We start from the raw sequence: 7283 nt of genomic DNA, 5'->3' as shown, positions 1-7283 counted from the left end.
TTATCTAAGAAATATGAAAAATGGTAATGGGAAATTAATGCGCTGGTCACTTTCGTTGCAACCCTATTCCTTCTCACTGGACTATATTAAAGGTGAATGTAATATAGGTGCTGATATTTTGAGTCGAAGTGCTCTCCAGTGAAATATCCAAAAATCCCTGATTTTAGTCAAATTGGGGGGCTTTGTACGGGGTTTATTTTCACTGTACGGCACAATATAATGTATATACGTTATAAAATATCAATGAGTGCGTGTGTTAAGTGTGTGTGTGTTCATGAGTGTTCGTATGAATCTTATGGTTCAGCTTTGAATCCACTTTGAAGCTTCAAAGCGAGGTTAGCTAGCTAGCCGCTCAAGCTCTAACCACCTCACTTAGCTCCGATCTCCGCACCACCTCAGTAAGTGTCCGTATTTTGTTTTGTGATGCATCTAATGTTGCAAGATATCAAAGTTTTGTTTAATTTGTTGTACAATTTGGGTCATTACTTTTATTACTGATTGTTCTTTGCAGCCTCCTATTATTATTGCAAACCCTTGTCAACACCTGCAAGTGATTGCTGACCCCGACATTACGATCTGTCGTGGTTGAGCTGGTGGCTGCTATTCTTTATATTTATTTCTGCAATTGAGAGTACTGAATATTGAAAGAGGGCTGTCCATCTATACTCTTCGATATTACTGAACACTCGCGCTAGATTGCGCTGTCCACAGAAGCGCTCTTTCGCCACTCTCATTGGAACTATGCCCCGATTATTGTATCGCTTTTTATTTTACTTTTGTATGTTGTATATATTTGTGAATATATGTTTATAGTGCAAATATATTGGTGTTTATTATATGACCTTGGATAAGCCATCAAATATAAAGGATATTTTGAAAGAACTAGAGGGAGTAACGGAAGAAATAACCCTAACCCTCAACAATATATATATATATATATATATATATATATATATATATATATATATATATATATTTATACACACACACACACACACACTCACTCACATAAATAGAGTACTTTATAAGTTCCCTCTCTTTTGGAATTCTGTATTTTGATAAAAATTAAGCCAGGAGTCTATCTTGACACTGCGTGGACGGAAGTTCTCGAAGGAGTTATCAGCGGAGCGATCCCGCCACAGAATATCCTGTAGATAGGATGCCAAGTGACTCCTTCGGTAGCCTTCTATCGTCTGAATGGTTCTTTTTCACCTTCAAGTGAGATTCAATCGTCTAACCTGGCGAAGCAGAGCTGGATCAGTTGAAGATAGACAAATAGATAGTCGTGTGAGTAGAGACAGCGAGACATTCAGACACCTAAGTAAACACACACGGAAAATCCTAGAACGTGTCTTTATAAGCAATATCCATAAAGGAGAAAAATCCAATTACATGGTTATAAGACACAAAAGGTCCATGTTTGATTATTTAATGAAAGACCAATGGCATATTGTTTCTTCGCTTCCACGTTATTTAAAGCGCATCAAACTGATTAATGGACTCTAATCACCATGCGGGAAATGTCCCTCGGGAGAAGAAAGCGTTCGAGTCTTGCCAACAAGGCAGTTTACGCTAATGAACGATCCACGTTGTGTCGCCAGAACAACAGGGCTGCAAAATGTGATGCTTTGTTACATGCATTAGATATTCTTTTACTGTTATTCAAACTATCAATTTCATTAATTATTATCAGTATTATCATTAATGTTATCAATACCTTTTTGATATTGATATTGTTAACTTCATTATCATCTTTATCTCTGTTATAGCATGTAGGTAGGTGTTGTGATTGATAAGGATAAAACAATAATAATATTAATAAATCTTATTTTCATTACATATTCACGTATATTAAAATGACATTGTATCACAAACGAGGACTTCCTCAATTGCAAATGTAAATAGCGTGAAATTAATGCCAGAAGTAAATGATTAAAGCACTGAACAGCAAGGGACATCAACCCCTGGCACCCGTGCCAAGCGTAGCACAAGGGGGGGGGGGTGACTATGACTATGGCACGCCACGAACATATTATAAAACGATAACGATGATAAAAAATGATAATGAAAATGACAATAATAATAATCATAGTAATACACCTTTTCATTAGGATAATTTTCCCGTGCCATAATGTGAATGATAATGGAAACAGAGAAGGGGAAGAAAAAAGTAGTATTACATTTCATGTGCAAGTACAGAACACGAAGGAATTTGTATCATGCTGAAATAGTTGTTTTTAATGTCAAAATAATTGTTTTGGTTACACATTTGCAGTATCAATTTTACTAAAGTTAAGCGCAATAGAGAAAAAGGTCATAGCGGACGCGCGAGGTGGTTAAAAACTAGAAATCTATACGGCCCTGGCACGCTGCTCTTAAAAAGGTGCAGATCTCTGCTGTGCCTCTTTAATGAACGGGAATATACGGTGAATGTGTCTCTCTCCGGTGAGAGGAAATGGTCTCGGAGTAGAAGAAACTGGTCTTTAAAAGCTTGCCTTGTAAGCTGCCCTTGTAAGCTATGCTTGTAGCCTTACTAGCAAACTAACTACAACTTTACGCTGAGTTTTCATAAGGGTGCTACAAATGAAGCAAAGGAATCTGGTAAATCCATTATACATATATTTACTTTATCATAATTCCTATGTTTTATCTAAAAGGTAAGGCTAAAAAGTGCAAACACACTTGCATAAAATAAATTTAACATCATTTGTACATTTGCATAAGCTGCAAAAAAAGTAAAAGCTCTTTGTGTGCAAATCATTAGTGACATTGAATATAGAAATATAACCCAAATAGTCTTTCTCTTTTACAAATTCTAGATAAATAAATGAACATTACTTAAAGCCAATTTCATTGCTTTGTAAATTGTGAGCAAATTACAGCTGATATGAAAAGACACGGAGTGAATCCGGCAATGTGCAAAGGACTATTTTTTCTAAATTGGGTACGAGGCTTTTTTTTTTTTTTTTTTTTTTTTTTTTTTTTATAGCTATGTCACCAGATCCCAACTTCTGTGTACGTTCGTCATATATGTTTTCAACCTTCACGTTTATCATATTCTGTTTGGGATTATCGTTGCTTTTCAATGAACCTAATTTACAGATACTCTGCATTCACTTCCGGTTTAAGCAGCTTGAAGCGACTCCTCTGCAAGGGAAACTTAGCCCCCCCCCCCTCCTTCCCCCTCATCGGTGCAAAACTCTTCGCGACTCATGAGTTTGACTAGGCTTTGATGACGTCACCATCTACAGAAATCGCTCCATGTATGCCGCCCCTTGGCTGCCAGTGGAGTTGATAGCTCTGTGGGTCTAGATACTTCTTCCACTCAGAACCATATTCACGTAGTCAGGTAATCATCTATTTGATTATTATGACTCAAATCTCAACATTCTTCTGCCTATCACGATATAAATGGACATTTTTATTAGCAATCTTTTCCATTTTCCTGTAATATTCAAGCTTGTTTTTAGCGTCATGGGCGAAAACATTTCTGAATCCCCATTGAAATAAATTCACATATCCCATGCAATAGTGAAATTCACAACAGAAGTATATCAATTCCCTACCTAACCTGGGTGAGGATGTGCGTGAAAGTCACCAACAGCCTTTGTATAAATTGTGTGGTTTTCTAATAGCCTGTCAATCTTAGCCAGATGAATGACACATAACTACCGTTTTTGCAACAGTAGCGAAGTCTCCTGGAAACATGACTTGCATTTCCCCACATGGGATATTTTTTTGTCCAAAAGCTCAAGTTTATTTTCTCTGGGCATTCTTCTTCTTATAATTATCATGATAATGGTGAAAATCATTGTTTTTCGTATCGTTATTATTTACATCATTATTATCATCTTATGATGATAATGATAATGATGTTTATAGTGATACTAATGATAATAATATTGATGATGACAATGATGGTAATAGTAATAATGCTAATAATGCTATTAATGAAAATTATAGTAATGCTAATAATAATGGGATTAATATTGATGATAACAGTAATGACAATGATAATTATTATTGATTAGTTATTAATGATTGATGACAATGATAATAATGAGGATGATGGTGATCATCATAGATCAAAGTTCTCTCATCTTTATATTTTATGATAAGCTTGTTTTCCTCAAGTGAGCTAATTTCCGTAGAAAGAAGGCCCAAATGATCTTAATGACCCCTCTCCTTCCATCTCCCCTCCTCCTCCCTCTCCCTCAGTCTGTCTCTATTATCCACCACCTCCTTCCTCTCCCTTTCTCTGCGTCTCTTTCTCTCTTCCTCTATTTCCTTCCTCCCCTTCCATCTCTACTCCTCCACCTCCTCTTCCTCAATCTCTCTTTATCAGCCACCTTCTCCTCCTCCCTCTCCCTCAATCCCTTTCTCCTCCCTCTCCTCCTCCCATCTATCTCTCTTCCTTCCTCCACCCATTTCTATCTCTCTCCCCTCCTCCACCTTCTCTTCCCTCTCCCTCAGTCTCCACCCCATCTTCCCTCCCTTTCCATCGATCTCCCTTCCTCCACCTCCTACTCCCTATCCTTCCAATTCTTTCCATTCCACCCCCACCCCCCTTTCCTTACATTTCTCTCCCTTTCTCCATCTCCTTCTCCATCATCCTCCATCTCTCTCCCTTCCTCCACCTCCTCCCTCTCCTTCCATCTCTCTCTCATCTCCTTTAATGAGACGCAACTCGAGTCCCAGTCACGTTGCAGCACTTGGCCGAAGTCGCGGCAAATCACATTGCATAGATTCTCGCCCCCCCTCCCCTCGTCTCACCCCCGCCCCTGCCCCTCCCCCCCACACGCACACCCTCCTGTCTACGATTCAACGATGGGTTATTATCCTCGCAGTCTTCATCATTATCATCATTGGATTTATATCATTATCATTATTGGTATTCTCCTCCTCCTCCTATACGTCATCATAATCATTATTGGCCTTATTATTTTAATCACTATTATAATGACCGTTGTTGATATCGTTATTATAGATATCATTATTGTCATCGTTTTATGACCATTATTGATGTTATCATAAATATCTTCATCATCCTTATTATTACTATCATTACTATTATCATAATTATCATTATTATTACCATGAATATTACTGTTATTATCATTATAACCATCATTATCATCATCATTATAATAATTATTGTTGGTACTTTCGGTATTATCATCATTATTGTTGTTACTATCATTATCATCCTTATTATTGTCATTATTATAATTATCATTTTACTATTGTTATCATTATTATCTTCATAATCACCATCATCATTATCATTATCAGTATTTTCATTACTATTATCCTTATCATCATTATCAATGTTATTCTTGCCGTGGATCTTCTAAATGGGAATATTGTTAATTATGATAATTATTACAGTAATAGTAGTAATAATGATAACTATACCAATTGTGGTAATCTAAATAATAATAATGATGATAGTAATGATAAAGTTGGTAATTTTATTTAAAAGTAATAATGATCATGATAATAATCATATGAGATTATACAATTTATAAGTATGAAAATCATAACAATAATAATGATAATAATATTCATATCATTGATACAGGCATTAATGTTAACAACGATAATGATGAGGATAAATGACGATGCTGATAACATTAACACTTAAAATACAGATAATGATGAAAATGATAATGATGATGTTATTGATACTGATAAAAATCATAATGATAATTACAACGAAACTGACAATAATGATTATAATTATGATGATGATGATAATAATAATGATAATAATAATAGTAATGATAATAATAATTATAAAAATAATAATAATCATATCATTGATAATGATGATGATATTAACAATGATAATGATGATAATAACAAAAAACAATGCTAGTAATAATGATGATAAAAAGAATGTAACAATAATGATAAAATGGTATTAATGGTAAGGATAAAAATTAGGATAATAATGATGATGATAATAGTTATGATAATATTAGAACTATAGATAGTAATAACAATGACAATGTTAATAAGAATAATGATAAGTAATAGATAATAACGAAAACAATAGCGATGATAATGATAACAACAATAACAAAAACGATAACAGCAAAATCAATGATAACGACAATATCAACAATAGAGATGATGCTAATGATGATGAAATAATACTGGCAAGGAAGCTAATTATGAAACTGATAACGATGATAATAACAATAATATATATATAATGCTGATAATTGGAATGATAACAATGATGATAATGACATTGATAGGTCCAGTGATGATTATAATAAGGAGAAGATAAATATTAACGATAACAATGATAATGGTAATGATGGTAACAATGATAATGAGGATAATCAGGAAAAATGAAAGTGATTATAATGATAATTATGATAGTGATAATGATGATGATAAAGAAATAATGTAGGTAATAATGATAGTATTCATAAAACCAATGATAATTATTCCAATTATAATAACAATAATGATAACAATACTGAGGATGATGATAACATAATAATGATGATAATAATACTAATGATAAGAATTATTATGATGCTAATAATCATAATGATGATAACAACAATAATAGTAATTATGATGAATTGCTAATAATGATGATAGTAATAATGATAATGGAAATGATAATAATAACTGTAACTACTATGATAATAATGTTACTAAGAATGATGTTAATGATAAAAATGATAGTGATAGTGATAACAATCATAGTAATGATGATAACAACGATGATGATATTAATCACATGCCCATTTGACCCGAGGATAGAAAAGAAGGAAGGTGAGGCTGCAGCCATGTACAATCCTCCCAGATATGTGGTGGTCCGCCTGCGGAAAGGAAAAAGGTTGTGCCAATTGGTGTTGGGTCTTGCGGACAGTGACAAAGGATATTGAAAGGAGCACAAAGAAAATGGGAATAGAATATCCAGTAAGGCTTTTGCAAAAAGTTCGCTTCCTTGGCACAACCAGGGTTATCTAAGCACGAGACAGTTGAAGAGAATAAGTACACAGCATGGAACCGCAGGCTGCATGTAGGAAGCAGGACACCCAAGCATGTAAGAATAGTTACAGTAATATCTATAATGGAAATTATGATAATAATCATAATCTCTCTCTCTCTCTCTCTCTCTTTCCTTTCTTTCCTCTCAATTACTCAATCTCTCTCTCTCTATCTATCTATCCTCTTTCTCTCGCGCTCACACACTCTCTCTTTCTCTTTCTTTCTTTTTTTCTCTCTTTCTCTCACTCACTCTCTCATTCACTCTCTCT

This window comes from Penaeus japonicus, unplaced genomic scaffold, assembly GCF_977035675.1.
Source record: "Penaeus japonicus unplaced genomic scaffold, GWHDUDI00000001_assembly GWHDUDI00000026, whole genome shotgun sequence".
In the NCBI taxonomy this organism is placed as follows: Eukaryota; Metazoa; Arthropoda; class Malacostraca; order Decapoda; family Penaeidae; genus Penaeus; species Penaeus japonicus.
Note: the sequence above shows the minus strand (reverse complement) of the source record.